General features: G+C 43.2%; 1 long non-coding RNA gene across 1 annotated transcript; it reads left to right on the top strand.

Moving 5' to 3' along the window:
• Positions 1 to 338: 338 nt before the first annotated feature.
• On the top strand, positions 339 to 24290 carry LOC123378208. Its single transcript, XR_006582508.1, has 3 exons — positions 339 to 519; positions 21531 to 21641; positions 24194 to 24290. It is a non-coding gene; the product is annotated as an uncharacterized LOC123378208 (long non-coding RNA).
• Positions 24291 to 27149: the final 2859 nt, after the last annotated feature.

Here is a 27149-nt window from a genome sequence, read left to right as displayed (position 1 = left end):
AGACCTGCTAGGAAGCTGTCCAGGAGTGATGCACATGACATCATTGAACTCACCAGAAGTTTGACCCTGAGCACATGTGTGCACGCATACACACTAAAATAAAATAAAAATCACTTGGTTCCCAAGCTCTATAGTTCATGGGCGGGCCTTTTTCTCTTCCCCTTCCCAGACAATGTAATAGGAACACAATGAATTTATTCACTGCAGGCCCACCAATGGGGGAGAAATGGGGCAATCGCCCAGGGGCCCGGCAGGCCCTGGGGGCAGCACAGCAGAGCTAAGGCAGGCTTCCGCACTGTCCCCGGAAGCATCCGGAATGGCCCTACGGCCCCAAGAGGGCCTCCATGTCCTGCCCCTTCCCCCTGCACCAACTTCCCAGCTTCCATTGGCCAGGAATTGTGGCCAATGGAAGCTGTGGGGGTGGTGCCTGTGATCAGGAGCACCCAGAGAGTCCCTGGGCCCCCTGCCTAGGAGCCACTGCCAGAGGGGTGTGCCAGTTGCTTTCAGGAGCCAACCGAGGTAAGCACCACAGCCTGCACCTAAACACCCTCCCAGAGCCTGCACCCCACCCCCTGTCCTGCACCTCAACCCCCTGCCCCAGCCTGGTGAAAGTGAGTGAAGGTGCGGGAGAGTGAGCGACAGAGGGAGGGGGGATGGAGTGGGCAGGGAGCGGGGCATCAAAGAAGGGGAGGGGCAGGGGCAGGGCTTCAGGGAAGGGGTGGGGTAGAGGGAGGGGCAAGGGTCTTTGGGTTTGTACAATTAGACAGTTGGCAACCCTACCGGGCGGGCATGCGGAAGCCCTGGCCCTGCTGGAAGAGCATGCCCAGCTGTGCAGCTGGTAGCTTGCTGGGCACCAGCCAGTGAAGTCGCAGCACCGCCCAAATGTCAGGTGGACCGCGTCCGCGTGGGCATGGCTTGTGCATGCATGGGAGCCCATTGACTGTTCTGCCCTGGGGCCCAGAATTGCTATCGGTGGGCCTGATTCACTGGCTCATTAGATCTCTTTCTACTGCAGGTGGCTTCAACTGATGGCTTTATCTTCCCTTCTGGCAGATAGGCCAGTCCTTGTGCTTAGCATAGTCTAAGTGATACTATACTTAATCACATCTAGGCGTGGGCACGGCATGGGGTAAAGCCTTTGGAGTCCATGAAACCAGAGTAGCAACTCCATCTCTAATCTGGTTTCCATGAGACCTACAGAACTTATATTTTGTGCTTTAAAAATGTCTGGCCACTGATGGGGCTAAGTAAGCTCAGAATTTCTAATAAATAGCCCAGAGAGCTAGAGAATCAAATCCGGTTTTTTTTTTGTTTTTTTTTAAAGAGGCCAGGAGTCATACATCAATTTCTATATAATCAGTGCCTTTGAGTTCCTTGGTACCAACCTAGCAGGCATCTTTACAGGTAGTACTATACATGTAGATTTCTTTGGCATCCTTCAAACCCACTTGACACTACTGTATGTAATTACTGCCTTTTTTCATCAATGGAAGAGTCACTTTCCTTCCACTCGTAATTTTACTCTGTCAGAAGATGTTCATGTTTAGTGATGTTCATGTTGAGTCCTTCCTTTTACTGCACTATTTTGGGATCCTGCTCCTTATTATGGGTAATGTTTTGGTCTTTCCCACTTACAGAATTAGAAAGCACTTCTGGAGAGCAACGTCCTCATGTAAAGTAAGGCTGAAATTTAAAAAAACACAAAATCCCAGGGAAGATGGAATGTGGAGAAGTACTTTAAGCACCTTAGCTCAGGTCAAACCCATGAAATCTCACATGAAATATTAATACTTTAATGTCCAGAAAGGAGTTTAATTTGATCTGCAGAATCACAACTCCAGCAGTATAATATGTCCCATGGCCATGCAAAGTGCTGAAGAAAGCAGATTCCTCTGCCAGGAAAATTCTGACCTACAGGCTGTGGAGCAAAGCACTTACTAAGCATCCCAAATAGCTGTCTAATGTATATGCCCTCTGGAAATGCTTGGGGTTTTTCTCTTCATCTATGATCTCAGCAACCAACACAGTTTTTCTTTGCTCGGTGACCTTATAAATAGAAGTGCAAAGATCTAGAAAAAAATGCTAACAGCATCCACATTTTTATGAAAGGCCAGTGATTGTGAAAGTTTAACCTTAATTGCAATTATGTAGACAAATCCAGCAACAAACCTTTTGTGTTCCTGAAAACACCCTGTCTGTCATCACTTGGTTACAGCAGCTTTGAAAAGCAGCTCTAATTGATTTATCTGTTGCTCAGAATAACGTCATGATAAATAAATTATCACCTAAACACAATTGATTCCTAACATTTCCTTTTCTAATTATATTTATGACATATTACTAAGGCTCCTATGGTTTAAAAGCTTACATATGTTTCTTCCATTCCTGTAATCTAATCTAAGGTGCAAAGCCTGGATTTGTGCCAATAAAACCCTTTGTTAATATATTGCTACACTAGCATGGTCCATCTGGAGTTACTGTTCTGCTTGATGTCACATGACAGATCCTACCTGCACAGAAGATGAAAGGACATTCAAGGCATGTGTCTGGGGATGACAGTTTTCTTTGTGATGAACCACAGAGTCACAGCTTGTTAAGTAAGACTGTGACAGTGATAAAAGACAAAGCCATCATTTTATAGAAGAGTATGGCCTATCTGCACATGACAAGCCATACTATCTCTGCTCACACATGCTGACATCTCATAATGCACTTCCCCAAGTGCCGGACAGAAATAGTCCCTGAAGACAGCACCACTAGAGAGTAATAGCATACTGCTTATCTAGGAGCAAATGAATGGAAAAAACCTGAAGTGTACAATGTGTCCCTATTAACATCACAGATAAAAGTGGATTTCAATTTAAAATATTTTCTCCTTTGTACCTATTTCATCAAAGATTCAATAGGCTTAGGACTAAAAAATAATTACAACTAAATTGGCCTCATTTTCAATAATAGAATGATTTAAACTCTTCCACACCATGGGTTGGGGTTTTTTTGTTTTTTTTTAATTATCATGGTAAGTTTATAAAAATCAATTTAAGGCTCTCCTTCAATCCAGTACTGCAGGCTAGATGTTCACACTGTGCTTGCATATATTTACACTACATGTAACATTCTTAGCACTTCACATCTTCCCAGTAATGTACAAACATTATTAATTAGTCCTTATGGGCTCCCTGAAGGCTGAAAGCTAGAAGAAATGTAGGTTACACAGAGAGTTCAAATTAGGGGCAGGGAAGAACCCTCCAGGAGCAGGTGGTGCAGGAGACATGGGAAGTGAGACTGGCAGCAGAGCGAGGCCCATGCACAGCATGAGGCTGTTGGCCTGCTGCAGGGCGTGGGATGTACTGGTGGCTGCCTGAGAAGGAGGGGCTAGGGAAGGAATAGGAAAGTAGAAAGGGTCTTATGGGACAGAAAGAAGGATAAACTAACTTAGCAAGCTGCCACTCTCAGCTCACCATTGTGTATACAAAATACTGACATTAAAGTTATCTTTCTCTCCTGCTGGTCTAATCATCTCACTCTTCTCTCTGAATCCCTCCACTGACTTCCTCTGGCCTCCTACATCAAATCCAGGCTTCTCATTGTCACCTTCGAAGAACTGCACATGTATTCCCACTGCCTCCCTTCTCCCAAGTCTCCGTTCCTGAATGACTCATTTGCATCCTTCTCTCACTCTCATTTTCACACCTTCTTCCACATTTTCTCCTCTCTCCCTCTCTTTTTGCACTAATATAACTCTCTCTCCTCATGGAAACTGCAGGATTTTTTCAGGGAGAATTTGTTTCTCTGATAACCTCAACCTTGGTTGCTTGATATTTCTCCCTTCAATCTGTGTTTGAGCCATATAGCTAGCTTGAGGTGGGCCCTGGCCCCAACCCTACAAAAACTAGCACATATGCTTAACTTTAAGCTTGAGTATATGTGGTATTGCCAGCTATTGCCAGCATTTTATTGTGAGTCTCATGATACTTGATGTTTTTCTTAAAGCTCCAGCTCGTAGGGTCATGTGATGCACAAAAATCTCAGTTTTCTTTAAAAACGAAAACCAAAATCTTTCTGTGTGTGGAGAAATGCTTAAATTCTGACTCCTAAAAGCTCAGAATCCAAAAAGCAAATAAAAATAATCCAACATTTATTATTTTTTAAAAACTCCTGATTGCTAAGCCAATATCATGATTTTGGGGCTTTTATTCATGAATTTGGAATGCTTGGTATTGGTACTAATGGAGCAGTTTGATTTCAAGCATATTGAAACTTTAGCTTGTACATTCATTTCAGTCATGTCTTCCTGTGTATTTGTACCATGCTGAGCACACTGAGCATCAGTGTTCAAATAATAAAATAAAATCCCCAAACACTAAAAATGGATAGTTCTCTAGGTTATGAAGTTTTGGATTTTTGTCTTTTGGAATTTGTCAGCTTAACTGGCTTTTCTGGCTGCATCTACCATGTGAAACTAAATTTGTGATGGGTGAAGTGGTTTAAGTAAGTCAAGGTCACCCTGACTTCATCTGAACCCAAAATTTTTATTTTGAGATTTAAAAGAGTTTAGTTAGTTATTTCCTTTTCTTTTTATGTTCTCTTCACATAGTAGTTCCAGTCATGACTGGAAATGCCTCAAAGGTCACAAGAAAGAATGTTTGTACAGTATTTGGGGGTGAGTCACAGGTAGAAAGTGCTGAAAATCTACAAGAAAACCTGATCCGGTAAGTTCTTTGGCCTAGCTTTAAGATCTGAAAGACACAATTAAGCATCTGAGCTTTTGGACGCTTATCCAAACCAAACTGATTTTCTGAAACTACTGAAGTTTGCCCATCACTACTCTAAATTAGTTGAATGCTGGGGCCTAGTAGCAAGTACAATGTGCTATCAGTAACAATATTTCAGAGTGTTGTCTTAATATATATTTGGAATGGCATTGCCTAAAACACAAGTGTGCTATTGGTAGCTTTTCTAGTATGGTATCTACAAACAAACAAAGACAATGACAACAAAACTGTTTAATATAATACCCTGGCATTGCCACTATTGTTTAGACAAAATTTAATTTCACTGCACCTCCACAAGCTATGCAGCTACTGAAGTCACATACAGTGCTGAGCAAAATTAATTATATTGTTTTCTTGGAGTGTAAGAACATTTGATACTGAGGGAGAATGTTGCCAAAAAGGACAGGAATGGATCTGCCTGCCATATGCTGATCCCCTCCCGCAGTAGATTGGCCCAAAGAACTCATCTCTAGCGTTGGGATGTTCCAGCCCTCATCTAGGCTTCAGTCCAATAGGAATGAGCAAAAAGGTGCAGAAGGGAGTACATTAAGTAATAGCATGGGATGCTGAGCAGTTTGTGTTGCTGAAACCAGTTGAATGCCTCCCAACCTCTTGCTATGCTCTGCCCTCTGGGTTCCTGGTTTATCCCTAGGTTGGAACAGGAGATATTCTAGGAATGGTTGCTATATAACATAGTAGCACTTAGGGTAGGTCTATACTTACCGCGCGGGTCGACGCGGAGAGTTCGACTTCTCAGAGTTCCAACTATCATGTCTAATCAAGACGCGATAGTTCGAACTCCCCACGCGCTCCGGTCGACTCCGGAACTCCACCACCGCGAACGGCGGTGGCGGAGTCGACCTTGGAGCCGCGGTCTTTGATCCCGCGGTGTCTGGACGGGTGAGTAGCCTGAACTAAGGTACTTCGACTTCAGCTACGCTATTCGCGTAGCTGAAGTCGCGTACCTTAGTTCGACCCCCCAGCCTAGTGTAGACCAGGCCTTAGGGAAGCTTTATTTAGCCATTCCCTCCCTCTGACTTAAGCAATGTCCATTTTCTCTCCAGAGCAATGTTACATTGCCTGGCATGCAAAAGGTCTAGAGAGGGAGGTATACATTCAGCAGATGGTTCTTCATTATACTGATCAGAGATGGCTGGGAACTTTTCAATTAAACTTTTTTTCATTGAAAAATGACAATTCATCAAATCCAAAACTTTTCATAGAAATCTATTGGTTTTCAGTAAAATTTCATTGGGAGGGTTGGATGGAATTTCATTGGGAAGGTCCAGGATGGAATTTTTGATAAAAACCAGAGAGAGACAGATGGTGAAGGCACGCACCTCAGCTGTAGGAGAACCAGGTTCAAGTTGCCTCTCTGAGTCAGACCAGGGACTAGTCATACCTCCAAGAAGAATGTCCTAACCATCAGGCTATTGGCTATTGTAGGTTGAATCTCTCTCTGGTTTTACCAGAAATTTCATTCTGGACCTGAGAAACCTTCCCAACAAGCGTTTCATTTAACCTAGAGGGTTTTAAGAGGTTACTCTGCCTGATTTGGAGCAGGAATGTGAACCTGAGTTTCCCACATCCCATGTGACTGTCCTAAGCACTTGGCTATGGGGTACTCTTGGGTGTCCCTCGCCTTTTTTCACAAAAAACGTCAGTGTCTCATTTTTGTTTCAAATCAGAATGGAAACAATTGCCAAAACCTCAAAATTTTTCATGAAACAGAATTCCTGCTTTCCTGCCACCCCTAATGCTGATTCTCTGCCATTCAAGAGCACTACTGAAAGTGAAACCACAAGTGTGGAGGTGTTCTGCGTTATGCACATCTTCAGGCCAATGGATCAGGCTCCTAATTATGAACCTATGCACCTAACTGCAGGCACTTAAGTCAGAAACTTTTGTCCTTATCCCCATCAGTGCATACACCCTCAGAGATCTTGCTTGTCTGATTCTTTGATTCAAAGATCTTCTGTTGCCTATTTAAATTCAAGTTTACTTGCTCTATATTTTTTTCCTGCAACACGGTTATATATTTTGCAGCTGGTTATGTTAAAAAAATAACATATGCAAAACTCAAGGACATGAAACCAGGAAATAGTAAAAGATTTAATACATCTGGATTACCTACCATTCAAGTAGGAAATAATATGGATCACTGGAAATTATAGTGCAAAACTACTATATGCCTGGATTCGGCATCTTTGGATCTTCAGCACACTTCAACTAAAACCATTTTCACTAAACCAGTTTGAAACAAGATTTTGGACTTCTTTAGGGTAAAAGAGTAATATGAGTTAGCAAGCTAATGTGCCAGTAGCCCAGGCACCTTCAAATTGGAGTTTGTCAAGGGCTTTTTGAATTTTGAAATTTCAAATTTTAAAAACAAAACCAGGATAAACTTCAAATTATTCTTCCCTCACATCTTTTGACCAACTATTGAGCTAGTCAGTTTTTTCCCCAAATTTTGAGAATTAAAAAAAAGGGGGGGGAATTATGATTTTTTTACCCCTTTTTCCCCACCAGCTCCAGCTTAAACTGAGTCTGGAGAGTATCATAGAATCATAGAATCATAGAATTCAAGATCAGAAGGGACCATTATGATCATCTAGTCTGACCTCCTGCAAGATGCAGGCCACATAAGCCGATCCACCCACTCCTTAAGCAAGCGACCCCTGCCCCATGCTTCGGAGGAAGGCGAAAAACCTCCAGGGCCACTGCCAATCTACCCTGGAGGAAAATTCCTTCCCGACCCCAAATATGGCGGTCAGCTGAACCCCGAGCATGCGGGCAAGACTCTCCAGCCATACCCTCTGGAAAAAGGCTAACAATATCCTATCATTGACCCATTGTACTAATTACCAGTGTGGCACTTAATTGACCTATTGACTAAGCCCGTTATCCTATCATACCATCTCCTCCATAAACTTATCTAGCTTAATCTTAAAGTCATGGAGGTCCTTCGCCCCCACTGTTTCCTTTGGTAGGCTGTTCCAGAATTGCACTCCTCTGATGGTTAGAAACCTTCGTCTAATTTCAAGCCTAAATTTCCTGACTGACAATTTATATCCGTTTGTCCTCGTGTCCACATTAGCACTGAGCTGAAATAATTCCTCTCCTTCCCTGGTATTTATCCCTCTGATATATTTAAAGAGTGCAATCATATCTCCTCTTATCCTTCTTTTGGTTAAGGAAAACAAACCGAGCTCCTCAAGTCTCCTTTCATACGACAGGCTTTCCATTCCTCGGATCATTCTAGTGGCCCTTCTTTGTACCCTTTCCAGTTTGAATTCATCCTTCTTAAACATGGGAGACCAAAACTGCACACAATACTCCAAATGAGGTCTTACCAACGCCTTATATAACGGGACTAGCACCTCCTTATCCCTACTAGAAATACCTCGCCTAATGCATCCCAAGACCGCATTAGCTTTTTTAACGGCCACATCACATTGCCTACTCATAGTCATCCTACGATCAACCAGGACTCCTAGGTCCTTCTCCTCCTCCATTACTTCCAACTGGTGCGTCCCCAGCTTATAACTAAAGTTCTTGTTAGTCATCCCTAAATGCATAACCTTACACTTCTCACTATTGAATTTCATCCTGTTACTAATACTCCAGTTTACAAGGTCATCCAAATCTCCCTGGAGGATATCCTGATCCTTTTCCGAATTTGCAATACCTCCCAACTTGGTGTCATCCGCAAACTTTATCAGCTCACTCCTACTCTTGGTTCCCAGGTCAGCAATAAATAGATTGAATAAAATTGGACCCAAAACCGAACCTTGAGGAACTCCACTGGTAACCCCCCTCCAACCCGACAGTTCCCCCTTCAATACGACCCTCTGCAGTCTCCCCTTTAACCAGCACCTTATCCACCTCTGGATTTTCATTTCGATCCCCATCTTTTCCAATTTAACCAGTAATTCCTCATGCGGTACCATATCAAACGCCTTACTGAAATCAAGATATATTAGATCCACTGCATTTCCCTTGTCTAAAAAATTTGTTACTTTCTCAAAGAAGGAGATCAGGTTGGTTTGGCACGATCTACCTTTCGTAAATCCATGCTGTAATTTGTCCCAGTTGCCATCGGCCACATGCTCCGTAACCACTCTCTCCTTTAAAAATTTTTCCATGACTCTGCATACTACAGATGTTAAACTAACAGGCCTGTAGTTACCCGGGTCACTTTTTTTCCCCTTCTTGAATATAGGAACTATATTAGCTAATCTCCAGTCAAACGGTACAACCCCCGCGTTTAGAGATTTATTAAAAATCATCGCTAACGGGCTTGCAATTTCACTCGCCAATTCCCTTAATATTCTAGGATTAAGATTATCCGGGCCCCCCGATTTACTTCCGTTTAGCTGTTCAAGTTTGGCTTCTACCTCAGATACCGTAATGTCTATCCCCATATCTTCATTCCCATCAGTCCCTCTATCACTATTCCTTAGCCCTTCGTTAGCCTCATTAAAGACCGAGGCAAAATATTCGTTCAGATATTGTGCCATTCCAAGATAATCCCTAATCTCCACTCCGTTTAAAGTTTTAAGCGGCCCCACTTCTTCCTTCTTGGTTTTCTTCCTATTTATATGGCTAAAAAACCTTTTGCTATTAGTTTTAATCCCCTTAGCTAGGTCCATCTTCACCCGGCTCTTTGCCTTTCTCACTGCTTCCCTACACCCTCTGACCTCAATAAGGTAGGTTTCTTTGCTGATCCCTCCCATTTTCCACTCCTTGTACGCTTTCTGTTTTTTCTTAATCACCCCTCTAAGACGCTTGCTCATCCAGCTCGGTCAAAAACTGCTACCTACGAGCTGTTTTCCCTTTCTCGGGATACATGCCTCTGACAACTCCTGCAACTTCAACCTGAAGTAACCCCAGGCATCATCTGCCTTTAGATCCCTAAATATGTTAGTCCAGTCCACTTCCCTAACTAGTCGCCTTAATTTAGTAAAGTTAGCCCTTTTGAAATTGTATACCTTAGTCTCAGATGCAATTTTGATTATCCTCCCATTTATTTTGAAACGAATTAGCTCATGATCACTCGAGCCAAGGTTGTCCCCTACAACTATTTCCTCAACAAGGTCCTCGTTACTCACCAAAATCAGATCTAAAATGGCATCCCCCCTCGTCGGTTCAGCAACTACTTGATGAAGGAATTCATCAGCTATCACGTCTAGGAAAAGCTGAGCCCTATTATTATTACTAGCATTTGTTTCCCAATCTATATCCGGGAAGTTAAAATCCCCCATGATCAAACAGTTCCTATTAGTATTTACCTCCTTAAAAACATTAAAGAGCTCTCTATCCATATCCAGGCTAGATCCCGGCGGTCTATAGCACACCCCAATCACTATCCCAGGGGAGGCTCTAGTAGTTTTCTTCCCCAATGTGACCATTGCCCAAACAGACTCCGTATTATCCATTGCATTGCTAGTTATTTCGTTACATTTCACCTCATTATTGATATATAATGCTACTCCCCCACCTTTACCTTTGCATCGGTCTTTCCTAAACAGCACATACCCTTCCATACCTGTACTCCAGTCATGGCTACCGTTCCACCATGTTTCGGTTATTCCTACGATATCCGGTTTCAATTCCCGGACCAGGAGCTCCAGTTCCTCCATTTTGTTACCTAAGCTTCTCGCATTGGTGAACAAACATCCTAATTTTTGCTGTTTGGCTCCTCTCACCCTTTTCACCCAACTTGGTAGGGACACAGTATTACCAGTATGACCTGTCGATCTAGTATCCGTCCCCCCCCTCTTCCCCCTCTGGCTATATCTGTTGTTATCCTGTTGTTCTCACTCCCAATGTATAAATTTGGCGTGGAGAGCACCTGGACCTCTCCCAACCGTCTCCCCCCAGTGTCTAGTTTAAAGCTCTTTTAATCAGATGAGCCAGCCTCCCTCCTAGAAGTCTACTTCCTTCCCTACTTAGGTGGAGCCCATCCCGTGAGAACAGTTGTCTGTCCCCAAAAGCCTCCCAGTGCCCATACATCCCAAAACCCTCCTTGTAACACCACTCCCTCAGCCAACTATTAATCGTCACGATCCTGTCACCCCTTTGGCGCCCTTCCCTAGGGACAGGTAGGATCCCACTGAAGATCACCTGAGCCTCAATTTCCTTGAGCGTCTTACCCAACCTGGCATAGTCTCCCTTGATCCTCTCTAGCGAGAATCTAGCCGTGTCATTCGTTCCTACATGAAGGACGATCAAAGGGTTCTTACCTGCTCCTCTTAGGATCCTTTTCAACCTCAGGTCCACATCCCGTATTTTAGCACCTGGTAGACAGCACACCCTTCTGTTCTCTGAATCGGCCCTGGTCACAGGCCTGTCCAACCTTCTCAGTATGGAATCCCTAATCACGTAGACCTGGCTTTGCCTGGGGACAGTGCAGTCCTCTAATCTATCCTCCGACCCCCCTGGTTGCAAGCTCCTTTCATTCCTATCATTCCTTGTGGTTCCCGTTAAGCCATCCTGTATCCTCCCTTGGCCCACACTTGGTGCTGCCTCCATGGACTCCTCCCCTCTTTCTATCGGACTAGCCGCTCTTCTCTTTTTCCTTGGCCTCCCACCGTCAGCTACCACCTGCTTTACCCCTTCCTCATTCTCCAGACCTTCGAACCTGTTCCTTAGCTCTATTTCTCCCTCACTGGCTCTTCTTTTTCTCAGCCTGCTTCTCACGGTCACATGCTTCCACTGCCCATCTTCCTCATCCGGCGGTCCCCCCTCACTGGCCTTAGCCCCTGCTTCCCCCTGTACCCCTGGGCATTCCCCTTCGGTCACTGCTTGCCATTGCTCCATCAGCTGCCCGAACCCCCTTCTATGCTCTACCAGGGTTTCTACCTGCAGCTCTAGGCCTTGCATCTTTTCCTCCAGCAGCTCTATTAGGCGACACTTCATGCATACATAGTACTGTTCTGGGTCCCCCGCTAGAACCATGTACATACCGCAGCTGCTGCATGCTCTCATCCTCGGTGTATCCTCCACAGCTTGGCTCATGGCTGCTGCTGTCTCAGCCTCGCTCGGCGTTCTTACCTGGGGAACACGGGGGACACAGCGCCGCCCCCTTCCACCTCCCCCTGTAAACTCCCACTCAAACTCCCCTGTTAGCCGCCCTGTTGGCCGGCTCCTGGGCCCCTGCGATCAGCTGTGCCGCTGCCTGGCTGGGCGGCCGCTTTTATAGGCCCCCTCCTCCGCCTAGCTCCGCCCCCTAATCAGGGCTCAGCAGTCTGCCCCGACAGAGAGAGACACAAGCACCCCAAAGACAGACGCAAACACAAAATACCTGGCTCCTCCAATGAGAACTCCCACTCAAACTCCCCTGTTAGCCGCCCTGTTGGCCGGCTCCTGGGCCCCTGCGATCAGCTGTGCCGCTGCCTGGCTGGGCGGCCGCTTTTATAGGCCCCCTCCTCCGCCTAGCTCCGCCCCCTAATCAGGGCTCAGCAGTCTGCCCCGACAGAGAGAGACACAAGCACCCCAAAGACAGACGCAAACACAAAATACCTGGCTCCTCCAATGAGAACTCCCACTCAAACTCCCCTGTTAGCCGCCCTGTTGGCCGGCTCCTGGGCCGCTGCGATCAGCTGTGCCGCTGCCTGGCTGGGCGGCCGCTTTTATAGGCCCCCTCCTCCGCCTAGCTCCGCCCCCTAATCAGGGCTCAGCAGTCTGCCCCGACAGAGAGAGACACAAGTATGTTCTTGCTTAGTCATACTCCACATTAAATACCCCTTCATGAACCTGACTGATCATACAATCCTGTATACAGAGGAAAAACTCCTGCATTCAGTCAATACTAAGGTAGGAAACTAGATTGGCTTTCTTTTTATCTTATCTTGGAGACCTGTAAATACTGTTAAAGCTTGTAACATTTACCAGCTTCTTTAATAATATAGACAGGGTATTTGAGAATTCAGCTGCAGTATTTTCAGAAGTGCTGAACACCTGCAGCTCCCACTGACTTCATTTGCAATTGGGATTGCTCAGTATCTGTGGAAATCAGGCCAGGTCAAGCACTGACTCAAGGGAGGGCCCTATTTAAATGGAAAACTATACAGTTTGAAGTCTAGGTTGTTTCTGCTTCATCATGCTCTCTGTTGTGAGGTTTGTGATTCTCTGTGGCAAGGGATGTGGCTCACTAATCCTGCAGATGTCCCAAAATTAGAGATTGCGTCACAGTTTATTTCAGCCAAGCAAGTGAGTAAGGGGATGTAAATCTGGGCAAAACCTGCCAGGATCTTGGGTCTGGCACCTGACTCCTACTGGGTTGATACTCCCTTCTGCAAGCAAGTGGGCAAGGAGGGGTGAGGGCATGAGCACAGCCCTGGCTCTGTCCCCTTTATTCCTTCACCAGAATATCTAGTGAGGTGTTGCCAGCTGCATCCTTTCCAGTGCTGCAATAATTTACTTCTTGCTGAAAGAACAGGAGTACTTGTGGCACCTTAGAGACTAACAAATTTATTTAAGCATAAGCTTCCGTGGGCTACAGCCCACTTCTTCGGATGCATGGAATGGAACATATAGTGAGGAGATATAGTTACACATACAGAGAGCATGAAAAGGTGGGAGTTGCCCTACCAACTCTAAGAGGTCAATTAAGTAAGGGGAAAAAAAAACTTTTGAAGTGATAATCAAGATAGCCCAGTACAGACAGTTTGATAAGAAGTGTGAGAATACTTACAAGGGGAGATAGATTCAATGTTTGTAATGGCTCATTGAATCTATCTCCCCTTGTAAGTATTCTCACACTTCTTATCAAACTGTCTGTACTGGGCTATCTTGATTATCACTTCAAAAGTTTTTTTTGTTTGTTTGTTTCCCCCCCCCCTTACTTAATTGGCCTCTTAGAGTTGGTAGGGCAACTCCTACCTTTTCATGCTCTCTGTATGTGTATCTATATCTCCTCAATATATGTTCCATTCCATGCATCCAAAGAAGTGGGCTGTAGCCCACGAAAGCTTATGGTCAAATAAATTTGTTAGTCTCTAAGGTGCCACAAGTACTCCTGTTCTTTTTGCGGATACAGACTAATACGGCTGCTACTCTGAAACCTGTCATTACTTCTTGCTGGAGCAACACAGGAGTAGAGTAGGAATTATGACACTCTCTGAGGACTTGTCTTCAGTACCGGGGTATGTCGACCTAAATTATACTACTACTACGTATATACTACTATACGTAAATAACATAGCTGGAGTCAATGTAGCTTAGGTCGATTTACCATGGTGTCTTCACTGCACTGTGTCGATGGGAGACGCTCTGCCGTCGACTTACCTTACTCTTCTCGAGAAGCTGGAGTACCAGGGTCAACTGGAGACTACTCTGCCACCGATTTAGGGGATCTTCACTAGATCCGCTAAATCAACACCCGCTGCATCGATTGGAGCAGCGTCAATCTCCCCGGTAGTGCAGACAAGCCCTGAGTCACAATTCCTTCCTAGAGCTCTCCCTCAGACAGAGCAGCTGTGTACCACCCCTTACTCAGGGACGGAACCTAAATGCTCCATCTAGCCCTATGAGATTTCACTTACATGTGTAAAGTCAAAGTGAAGACACAGAGTTCTTTCTTCAGGAAAGTTTGATTTTCAGAGTATAACTGAAGATCAGGAAAATGATTATAAAGTACAAAGAGATGGGGTAGTAAATTACTGAAACTGAAAAAGCTGACTTTGTCAGGACTGAAAAATAATGATGTTACCTTGAATTCTCTTTAAAAGTGACCAATTGCTGTCAGTGGGTACATAAGTGTTCATCTCACTCTGTGGCCATTTATTGTTTTTGTCTATTGCTGCTCAGCATAAATTGCAGAGAGCATCATGTATAAAGGAGACTAATGACACCCTGCTTTGAGTTTTGCTATGGTTTAAAAAATCACACAATTAAGTTTTATGGTTTTTTACCCACAGCAATTTTTGTTTAAGGTATTTTTGTGTTTAAAATGTTACGTGATTTGTTTTGGTTTTCATGTGAGAAATGAACAGTTGTTAATGACTATTAAAAAAAAGCACAATATTTTAAAACATTAAAATAATTGAAATTAATTATAACTCTTGTATAAAATATAAAATTAATTTAGAGAAAACCCTTTGTTCCCAAGGTTCTGCAATGAGATCTGTGTGACTTCCCAGGGGTCAATGTGAATTTTGTTGCAGGATCAGCACCTTTCTTTGCAAGCTCTGTGTGTGGGCTGATCAAGCAAAAGTGTCAGTGAGCTACTGCTGATAACAATGGGGGAGAGATGAAGCAAGCAGAAAGGTTTATGAGTCAGTATACACTGTGAACAATGATCAGAGAGAGTAGCAAACAGCGCAATTTGGAGGGAGTTTCAGAGGAGGAAGGGGATACTTACAAGTCTCAGCAAGTGAAAAGGCTTCCTTGAGAAAGTAACAGTACTGGGATGTGGACTGGACACATGAAGGAAATAGACTCGTTGTGATAATTGGGCCTACAGATTTACTCTAATTGTTAGCTCAACTGTAAAAAGCATGTGAAAGTTCATTAAATCTCAGAATAACCTATAATAACAAATATGGATGGGAAAAGGACACATAAAGCTGAATTAGACTCATAGACTTTAAGGTCAGAAGGGACCATTATGATCATCTAGTCTGACCTCCTGCACAATGCAGGCCACAGAATCTCACCCACCCACTCCTGTAACAAACCCCTAGCCTATGTCTGAGTTATTGAAGTCCTCAAATCGTGGTTTGAAGACCTCAAGCTGCAGAGAATCCTCCAGCAAGTGACCCGTGCCCCATGCTGCAGAGGAAGGCAAAAAACCTCGAGGGCCTCTGCCAATCTGCCCTGGAGGAAAATTCCTCCCCGACCCCAAATATGGCGATCGGTTAAACCCTGAGCATGTGGGCAAGACTTACCAGTCAGCACCCAGGAAAGAATTCTCTGTAGTAACTCTGATCCCACCCCATCTAACATCTAAACAGAAAGGCCTACTGCTATAAACAAGGACTGTGTTAAGATCATGCTTAGTAAACCAGAAAAGGTGGGTCTGAAAATTAATGAACCAAAGTTGTGGTGTCTGATATTAGACCTCATAGATGGACAAAATAATGAGAGGATGGGCTATTCCATCCATCCCCTTTTTGGATCCTTAGAGAAAGATGCTGGGGGCGGGGATATGGAAGAGCAGATGGAGGCTACTGGAGCAAGCTTCACTATCATGGCTACTACCCCACCCTCACCTGGAACCCTGGACCTTCTTTGTCCTAATCTTGTGGGATGTGCTGATCAGATCAGGCCAGAGAGAGGGATTCAGATGACATAGCTACCTCTACAGGCTCCAGATGAATCCCAAACACGACCTGAGATGAAAAAGGATCAGACTTTAACAATAGCAGCTCCAGCTCATCTCAACTAATTTCTTCTCTTTTACCTCAAAGAACAGTTATTACCATATTTGATACCAGGGCCGCCCAGAGGAGGGGGCAAGTGAGGCAATTTGCCCCAGGCCCCACAGGGGCCCCCACGAGAATGCTCTGGCCCTGGTCCCACCTCCGCCTTCCCCCATCCCCCGGTGCCTCAGCGTGCCGCGTCCAGGACACAGCTAAAGCGGCCTGGCTTGGGCAGGGCCTGAGCTCCTCCCTGCTCAGAGCTGTGTGGTAAGGGGGGCAGAGCTGCGAGCTCTGGTCCCACCAGAGCCATGCTGCTACAGCGCTGTCCAGGGGCCAGGGCAGCTCCTGGACGCGGCGCGCTGAGGCTCCGAGAGAGGGGAGAGGTGGGGGTAACCCAGGAGTGGCCCTGGACAGAGCTAAAGTGGCGTGGCTCCAGCAGGGCCTGAACTTCTCCCCGCTCGGAGCCGTGTGGTAAGGGGGCGGGGCTGCGAGCTCCAGGACAGGGGGAAGCGGGGAGAAGCAGCATCTCAGGGGGTTGGGGGGGCTGGATAAGGGGCAGGGAGTCCCGGGGACAGTCAGGGAACAGGGAGGGGGAAGAGGTTCTGTGGGGCCAGTCAGGGGATGGGGAATGGGGGGTTGGATCGTGGGCATTCCAGGGGTCTGTCTGGACCCCCCCTTATAAATTAAAAACACTTTTTTAATATATTTAACACTATTATAAATGCTGGAGGCAAAGCGGGGTTTGAGGTGGAGGCTGACAGCTCGCAACCCCCAGTAATAACCTCATGACCCTCTGAAGGGTCCCAACCCCCAGTTTGAGACCCCCTGGGTTAATTTAATTTTAGCACCCTGTGTCCATTCACAACATAGGCTCATCCCAGATTCTGGAACAAGCTCAAATGCTCAGTTTGCGGAGTATGTACATAAGCTATACTAAAGACAAACCCACAATAACTGTCTCCAGTTTGTGAGGGACCCCGTGGATCCAGTCTCTAGGGGTAGGTCTATACTTACCTGGCGGGTCGACGCGTAGCGTTCGACTTCTTGGAGTTCGAACTATCGCATCTAATCTAGACGCGATAGTTCGAACTCCGAACGCGCTCCCGTCGACTCCGGAACTCCACCACCGTGAACGGCAGTGGCGGAGTCGACGGGGGAGCCACGGACTTCGATCCCACGGCGTCTGGACAGGTAAGAAGTTCGAACTAAGGTAGTTCGACTTCAGCTACGCTATTCGCGTAGCTGAAGTCGCGTACCTTAGTTCGACCCCCCCACCCTAGTGTAGACCAGGCCTAGGAAACAGATACATTCATAGAGGTTAAGTCCATTAATGGCTATTAGCCAGGATGGGTAAGGAATGGTGTCCCTAGCCTCTGTTCGTCAAAGGGTGGAGATGGATGGCAGGAGAGAGATCACTTGATCATTACCTGTTAGGTTAACTCCCTCTGGGGCACTTGGCATTGGCCACTGTCGGAAGACAGGATACTGGGCTGGATGGACCTTTGGTCTGACCCAGTATGGCCATTCTTAGGTTCTTATGTTCTAAGCTAAATGAACCCAAAGTTATGGAGACAGATATAAGTCAAGGAAGCCAGCAGAGTATCAGAAACCTGGAAAAATCTCTGACTGGATGGCCTCAGGCATTTGGTCACATGCCGAGGTGGTTCAAAAGTTTTGGATTTATTTTTAAGCAGAATTTTGTTATTGTTTCTTTAAACAAACACAGCAAGCAGCAAATATTTGGCCACACACTTCTGAAACCCCAAACCATGTTCAGGTTTTGGCAGACTAATTTCAGGTTTTCAATTAAAAAAAACCACAACAAATTTTGAAGGAAAGCAGACATTGTCCATGATTTTTTTTCTGCTTTTTAAAAACCCCTAGTTTTCGATCCAAAAAAAGTATTTGTCCAACCCTTTTAATGAGCTTTAGTGCGTTTTAGCACTAGCTGATGCTGAGAACCATTGATACCTTGTAAAAGTGACTTGAAAAGAAGTTTTCTCAAAACTGGGTTTGTGTCGAGATGCGGAAGATTTTTAAATGTTTATTTTTCCCATGGCTGCCTGGGTTGGGGGGAGTGTGTGTGGGGGCACGAGTGGGGCAATTTGCCTCGGGCCCCGCAGTGGCCCCCACGAGAATATAGTATTCTATAGTATTGCAACTTTTTTTTTATGGAAGGGGCCCCTGAAATTGCTTTGCCCCAGGCCCCCTGAATCCTCTGGGTGGCCCTGTTTTCTGTATCTTTAATAAAAGGTTAAAAGGATGGTCAATGGTGTGTTTGGCATGGTACTAAGCAGGTTGAACTCTCTGTATACCAAACCCTGAACCTACATTAATACAACAGGCCAGCCTGAAGTAGAAGTTCATTTGATGTTAGTGTTCTTGAATGGAGGCTAGGGGGTCACCAAGGCAACCCGGTTTCTTGTCTAGATGGAAAAAAATATTAATAGGCCTGAGTAGTTAAAGCCTTGGGGAAAGACCGAAGCAAAATCCAATGAGGCAGAAGAGAAGGGAACCCTCACAAGTTGAAACAATGAACGAAATAGTTATGAATGAGCAAAAATATAGGTGGAAGAATAATAAAGAGGAACAGATTGCAATAATTTCTAAAGGGGTTGCTTTTGGGGCCTGATCCAAATCCTATTAACTCTAATGGAGAGACTCCCATTGACCTCATTTGGAGAAGGCAGATAATCAGCTGGAGCACTTTGTGGGCAGGAGTCAGGCAGCAAATAACAGTGACCAAAAAACTATCAGTGAAAGGGGTCATTGGGGGCAGGGGAGGAAAAGTCAGCAAGTAACCCCGATTTTCACCTCACAGTGCACAGAACTAATGATTTCTGGATATTTTCGTGAATAAAAGTGGCAAGTTAAATCTGTTGTTTACTTATTTTGATCTGAAAAATACTAACATAACAAGAAGTTATCTCTGTCATAATGAAAGAAACAGCCAGACCCTTTCCCTATCCCTTATCCCCCATAACAACACACAAATAGTCAGCCCACAACACATTATTTTCAGGCTGCATGTGTCAGGTGGCTGTAGGGGATTTGGGAATGTGTTTGTGGATTGCAATACCACTTGACTTGAGCGATCAATCACACACCATGACTAGCAAATAGCCAAAGTGTACAGTATACAAACAACTCAGAGGCTGAACTGTACTCACAACAGCTATCTGTCAGTTCTTACAAAGAATCAATACATTCACAGATTTGGAGACGTGTACTGATCTCACTTACCTTGCCATAAATCAGGAGGAACTCTGCGAAAATCAGTGGAATGAGACTAATCTAAAACCAGTATAAGTGAGATGAGAATCAGGACTAAGAAGTTAGCCAGAATTCCTTCCTGGACATCTACTACCATGTGGCCTCTTATACCCACTACAAGACTCTTCCTTTAAAGGCACAATCTAAGCCCAACAAAGGTATTAAAGCTTTAGTAATATTCAGCATGGACTTATAAATAACAAATCTTGCCAGAAAAACTTGATTGCTTCTTGACAAAATTACAAAACTGGTGTAATTAAGAAAGAATGTAGATGGAATATATGGGTTTTAATGAAGCATTTGAAAAAGTGTCATAAAATATTACATGAAAAAATCAGCTTAAAGTGACTTGGCTAGAAAAAATGGTCATGTGGATTAAAAACTATTTCAAAAATCATAAACAAAGGATATCAATAAATGTCAATGTATCAAATTGGTGGGACATGGTGTCTAGATAGGTACTGCAGAGACTGGAATCTGCCTGGTAAACAAACAGTATTTCATGGAGAATTTTAGATGACAGTGGAAAGAGGTGGAAATACCATTATGGAAAGAGAAATAATGTAAATTGGCCTAGACAGATCAGAAATTTATTTAAAAAAATGATTACATGAGATTTAACTCTGAAAAGTCCAAATGAATGATCCCAGGAAAAATAATCCCAAACACATATACTCAATGGGAAGGAGAGCCCTAGGAAGTGAGAGAGAGACTTTGGGTACTAGTAGGTAGCAAATTACACTTGAATTTTCAACGTGACAGCAGTAAAATAAACTAATGAAATTTTGGGCTGGATACACATGTAGCTCTGAGGCAACTGAGGCTGGAATATTAATTTTCTGTTAAACCACAATTCCAGAAAGATAATGAGAAAGTGGCAGGAGTTTACAAAAATGTAACAAAAATGATCTAAGGGCTGGAATAACTGACTCATAAGCAGAGCTGGCTGACATGTTCAGAATTTCAAAATGTTTAAAAAAATTCTAATTTAAAAAGTTTTTTAAAAATTAATTTACCCGACTTTTTTAAAAAGATCAATTTATAAAATGAATAAAGATTAAAATAGCTAAGGAAGAGAATTTCAAAGTCACAACACCCACTGAAGGTCATTGCCTAATTCTCATTTGTGCCTTTGGGAATCTCCATCTCAGTTAGTACAGTTTGATGGTGATGACTAAACAGGCCCTTAGGAAAAATCTGAGAGTGAGTTGCATTAGGGTGTGGAATAAGGCAGAAGTCCCAGCTTTGGGTCTTTTCAGACAAGGATGGACATAAAAGTAGAAGGTGGAAACAATTCTGCATTGGCAGACACACAGGCTGGGTGAGCTAATATGTCTTTTCTACCTCTAATTTCTGTCACTCTGTGAATCACTTCTTTTTCCATTTTGAGCATACAATTTTGGAGAAATTAGTGATAATCGTGGATGCTTGTGGGAAAATGACTGGGATTGTTATTACTGCATCATATTTCTTATCAACAATACAGAATTGAAAGCCTATTTTAATCACTTGATCAGGGTGTCAAAACCGTGCCTTGGATCAACTAAAGTTAGTCATTTAATCTGTTATGCATAGATCTGTGGCTCTAGAAAGAACAGAATGAGAGCTCTGTATATGGCTCAGAGCTGTAGATGAATATGAACTTTTGTGCTGCTCTAATGAACTTTATTTTTGGGACACAGGACTGTCTTGAACTGCTTTTAGCTATTAATCCAGCTCCAGGTGGTGGTTGGTGGTAGTCCTGAGAGAGACTGTAGGAAGTTCCTACAGGGTTCTGAAGAGGGAAAACAGAGTGAGCATGCTGCAGAGGCACATCTGGCCAGGAGTGCATGCCCAGTAAATGGCAACCCTGCTACAACTGCAAAAATGTGGGGAAATCAACTTCTTTGCTCCTCTTGGAAGAAGTTCTCATTGCACTGCAGAATCGGCAGTGGGCATACTCCTGCAATCCTGGAGGGCCTGAGGATCTGCAGGAAAAGCATGCTTAACCCCACAGGTTCCTGTTATATAGGACAGAAAGGCCAGTCCCTCTCACAACTGGCAGCACTCCTCCCTATGGAATGTGTACTGACATGGGCTATCTTCATCTTGGGTTCTCATTTCCCCACTTCTCTAGGAGCTGTACAAGAGAATTAATGCAGCTTCAAGACTGAGGCGTTCTATATAAGAAAAGGGAAAACAGTCTCCTGCTTAAGCACAGGACTGGGAGATCTCAGTGTGAACCTGGGTAAGTTGCTTTCCCTCTCCATGTTAATAGATATTTGTTAAGTTAATAAATAGTTGTACAGCCTCAGACTCTCAGAAGGTAGGCACCACATATTTGCAAAGTATTCTTTGATTGAATTGATCAACAGGTTTTTTCACACAAAAGTCTTTTATCTGAAAAATGACTTTTTTTTACAAAAACACTTTAAAAAAATCACCTATTGTATTTGCATTTTCTAGTTCTTGCAAAATGTTTAATGTTGTTTCTTATATTTTACATCAGTTTTGAAATAATTTTTGATATTTGTTTGTTGAAAACAATGTAGTCTTATTGAAAACAATGGGTTTTCAGTAACCAAACACATTTGAAAGCTATTTCATTACAATAGTGCTAAAAAGATAGGACAAGGTAATTTTAAAAAATGGAAAACTGGTCCATTTAGAACTCTGAAATGGAAACAATTTTGAAATTTCAAATCATTTCCCCATTTTTGATGGGCTCTTACAGTGTTGACAACTCTCATGATTTTATTGTCAGTCTTGTGATTTATGATGGTTTTGTAAAGCCCCCACTCCTGAAGTCAAGAGATTTCATTTTATTAAAAGAAAGCAGAGATTCTATCATAGGGCTTGTCTACACCAGAGGATTGGACCTATTGGCATGCACTAAATGCTCCTTCCTGCAAATTACTGTAATCCCGTTTCAAACAGTACTACATCAACATGCAGTAGGGAACATTTGGTGCATGGCAGCAGGGTACACATGGTGTATGTTTCAATTTACACCCCTCTGGTGCAGACTAATGCACTATGTAGACAAGCCATACGTAGAAAATGTGAAGCTACAGAACAAAGAAAGAAATGACAAGAAACCAAAATCAGTTCTTGAAACTCTCATGTTCTCTTAAGCCAATCTCACAATTTTTTGGATCTGACTTGTGATTTTTGAATACTTGGGGATGGCAATACTTTAATCAAATGCAGAGTTCATTTGAATGAAAATTAGTTTTCAAGAGATCATAGGAACCTGGAGAATTATATGTCTACAGAGGCCTTGAAAGGTTTTGTTGTTTCTCATCACAGGAGAGATTTTAAAAACAACCCAATGAATCTATTGAATAATTCACTGTACTTTAAAATGTATGGTCTCCATTACTGCATTTCCTTTAATATATTATTAGCTTATTATATGAATAGCTACATTCTTAACTGAAGGAAACCAGTTAAGCAGCTGAAGTTGACAGCATGGTCTATTAGACATTAACTAAGGTTGTGGGGTGCGTGTGTATGTTGGTTTTTGTTTGTTTGTTGTTTTGGGGTTTTTTTTGAATAGCAAATTGCAACTGGAAGTCTGCACTCTCAATCATCTTAAATAGGCTGCACATTTCTTTTGAAGGACACAGCGTTCATTTGCCTACTTGTTATCAAGCAATAGATGGCAATATACTACCTACTACTGATTAAAGGACATTGGCTGACTTACCATCCATCTCACTCTGCTCCTCCTCATCATCTGTTTCCTCCTTAAGGACAGATATAGTAATTGCCCTTTAGGGTAAATGTATTTATGTGATATGCAAACCGCACAGTCAGGTGTATTGGAAACACGTGACTGTACACAGAGCAGTAACCATGGTCTAGTCTTAATGCCAATTAAATTTCAGTGGGAATGTTGCCAGTGATTTTAATGGGAGTAGGACCAGATCCTGTAGCCCTTGGTGTAGCTGTTTTCTGTTGTGTCCACATAGTACCACTGAAGAGGATTTGTGGGTCATAGTGGATCACAAGTGGAATGAGTCAACAATGTAATGCAGTTGTGAAAAGGGCTAATATAATTCTGGGGTGTATTAAGAGGACAGCCATGTGTAAAACAGGGGAAGTAATTGTCCCACTCTGCTTAGCGCTGGTAAGGCTTCAGCTAGAGCACTGTGTCCAATTTTGGATACCACACTTTAACAAAGTTGTGGACAAATTGAAGAGAGTCCAGAGGAGAGCAATAAAGGTTTAGAAAACATGACCTGTCAGGAAAGGTTAAAGAAACTGGGCATGTTTAGTCTTGAGAAAAGAAGACTGAAGGGGACCTCATAACACCTGTCATACATGTTAATGGCTGTGATAAAGAGGATGGTGATCAGTTGTTTCCCATGTCCACTGAAGGTAGGAGAAGCAGTATTCAGCTTAATTTGCAGTACAAGAGATTTAGGTTAGATATTAGGAAAAACTTGAAGGGTAGTTAAACTCTGGAATAGGCTTCCAAGAGAGATTGTGGGATTCTCTGTCACTCATGGTTTTCAAGAAAAAGTTAGACAAACATCTGTCAAGGAAGGTCTAGGTATACTTGATCTTGCAGGGGGCTGGACTAGATGGCCTCTCAAGATCCATTCCAGCTTTACATTTCTATGATTCAGTGCCACAAAGGTAACACAGCTGCCCTAACAAGAATCCTCTGCTGGTGGAGAGCTGATGTAGCTGGCTCTATACTCCACCCCTCCCCACCCAGTATAAGGTGTATATTGGCAGAGAAAGAGAATGTCCAGGTGCAGAAGTGGATGTGACATGCTCTGATGATCCTAGGTTTGCAGAACCACCCAGGAGACAATGGCAGCTTGCAAATGCTGGAACAGTTCTGAGGCTGAAGGGGTTCCCTGCCCACCACCCCCAATCAGGAGAGTGAATACATGCCTTTTGGATCTGGACCTGTGTTTTTAATAAAGTTGTCATCATGGTACATTAAACTGGCATGTCTGTCCCTTTATTACATATACGGGTACCTCAATGTGTTTAAAACACATTATATAGTTCAATATGAATTCGACGGTTAAAATATTATGTATATTGTGATATATTTCAGCTATAATACAATATATAAAATACACACTAATGGCCTGATGCAGTGACAATGAAGTCAATGGAAACACTTCACAGACTTAATTGAAATCAGATCTCAAACTACTTTATTTTTCATATTAGAGAGACAAGGTTAGTGAGGTTTTTCATCTGGAAGTTACAATATTTCTGTCTCTAAAGCTCTGAATTTTCTCCTTTTTTTAAAGTGATGACAAAAACCATTCACTATCCATTAGATCTGGTTGGATAATAATCAGAGATAGAGTATTTGATAACTAACTTCACTATTAAACACTGCATAAATTATTAATGGTTTTTGTTTTGTTCACTATTAATCCAGACTCGAACATAGCATAAATTAAAAAATGGTAATTTATTTAACAACCTCAAATTATTCACAAATATGTGTTTTAATAAACTAGTTCTACTACCCCTCATGTCTCCAGGGCAGATATTAATTACACCTTCAGGTCCCCTTCACAGTGATTAAAAACCAGGTTACACAATTTTGCTATGTGCCACAGTTCTCGGATTTTAATATCAATTCCCCAAATGAGGTCAGGGCACAGGTTGAGAAATATTAGCCCACAGCCTGTTTCTTGATCCATGCCCTAATAAACATTCCTCAAGAATGAATTCTCTCTGCTTAGCATATACACACTGACTGTATCAAAGTTTTCTTGTATCTTCAGTTCCATTAAAACTAATTATTGTAAGCATCATTTTCAAGAAAACAGACCTGGATTTGGAAGTACATTCCCACTTTCTCCCCATTGACCTATTTACTCTCTCTTGCTTAAGTTCTTCAGTGGATGGTTTCCAACCAACCGGCATGTCACCATATCGACAGGTCTTTCAAAATATCATCAGATCTGTTTTTAAACATTAATAATCAGGGCCAGATTAAGGCACTCCAGGGTCCTTGGAACAACATGGCCCCATCTCTACCCCATAACTGTGGACTCCCCAGTACTTGGAAGCACAATGGCTGGGACCCTCCCTCCCCGATCTGTGATTCAGGGTCCCTCTCTTTCCTCAAGGAGTGGCAGCAGGAGCACCCCTCCCACTGTAGGTAGCAAGGAAAGAAACAGGATTTCCCACTCTCCTAAAAAACCATGGGTGGCAGCAGGGCTCCCTTTATTGCTTACTCCAGATGAAGTGATGTATCTACTTGCATGGATAGACCAGACCTGCTGCACTCTTCACCTGCCACATACACAATCCTCTGCAGGTATGGCTCCCCATAGAAGTGAGACTGTAAGTCAACACCTAATTATGATGCATAAGGCAGTTCACTTACGTTAGAGCTATTGTTTCCGGCTGGCTGTAGGCTCAGGCAAAAGTCCTTGCACCAGTTACATCCAGTTTGTTTTCAAGCTTTTCTTTGCACCCATGAGAGCTAGAAGCTTCATTTTTTTAAAATGAAAGCTCCAGTTCTGATGTAACATCAGTAATAATACAAAGACAATACTGGTGATGATGTGATTATCACTGATCTCTTTCTTGGTGCAGATGACATCACAGAAACATAGAAAATGTAAAATAAGTCTGAAAATTCTAAGACCTGATTGTGATGGATAGGGTCAGTTCACATCTCTTAGAGCTAACCATGCCACCCTTACTTCTGCATTATTGCTGGTGGCAGCAGTGCCTTCAGAGCTGGGCACCTGACCAGCAGGTGCCACTTTCCAACCACCCAGCTCTGAAGGCAGAGCACAAGTAAGGGAGGCAATACCACGAACCCCCTACAATAGCCTTGTGACCCCCTTTTGGGCTGGGATCCCCAGTTTGAGAAATGCTGACTTAAGGGCTTTACATGTTTATACTTCACAGTTTTAAAATACATATTCATGCTTTGTTACAATACTGTGAAATTCAATTTTTAAAAATGCTATGACCACGAAATTTATGAAAATGGACCATGAATTTGGTAGGGCCATGCTTACAAGTAATTTTCAAATTGTTGTCTAACTACCAAGTTATTTCCACCCCTCAGGAATAATAAAATCACAAACAAGTTGTGTCTCTAATTTTTCTTTGTTCCATGTCAATGTGAACAAAGAAACAATGCTCTGCTGACTATAAATGGAAAAGAAATTTGGATTAGGTATGATGACAAACACCTGAAAACATTTAATTTAATGCTGTCCTAAACAGATGCCGGAAAGGGCCCTGCTGGATTTATCAGCTTGTGGGTTTTTTTCCCCCTAATGCCTTAAATCATGAGAACAATGTCATAAAATGTAAATACTCCCACTTTCCACAACACACTACATTTCACTAGACTGGCATGCCACTGCATTTTTTAGTCAAGTGAATCTATTCATAAGCAAGATTAATAGAAAAACAAATAATTATTCACGCTCTTCATTAATGCAGTTCCATTCATTTCTGGTGCCTGTGGTAGGTGACTTATTGAATTAGAGATGGCTTTGTTTATAAATGCAGATCTTATGTACAGGAGCATTCATGTCAATGTTAAATAAACACTTCTGGGTTCATTTTAGTTTATGGGGTACATGACAGGTATGAATTTAAATACTCTGTAATCAGGTGGCAGACAGCATATAAATATGTCAGTACCCTAGTCAACAAAATTCTCTGGGATTCCCTTGATGATAGCTAGGGCAATTCAGTGAACTGGAATCTTCAATGCACAATCACTATTCAGGTCTTTCAAACA

Source organism: Mauremys mutica, chromosome 10 (assembly GCF_020497125.1).
Source record: "Mauremys mutica isolate MM-2020 ecotype Southern chromosome 10, ASM2049712v1, whole genome shotgun sequence".
Classification (NCBI taxonomy): Eukaryota; Metazoa; Chordata; order Testudines; family Geoemydidae; genus Mauremys; species Mauremys mutica.
This window is presented reverse-complemented; position numbering and strand designations above follow the sequence as displayed.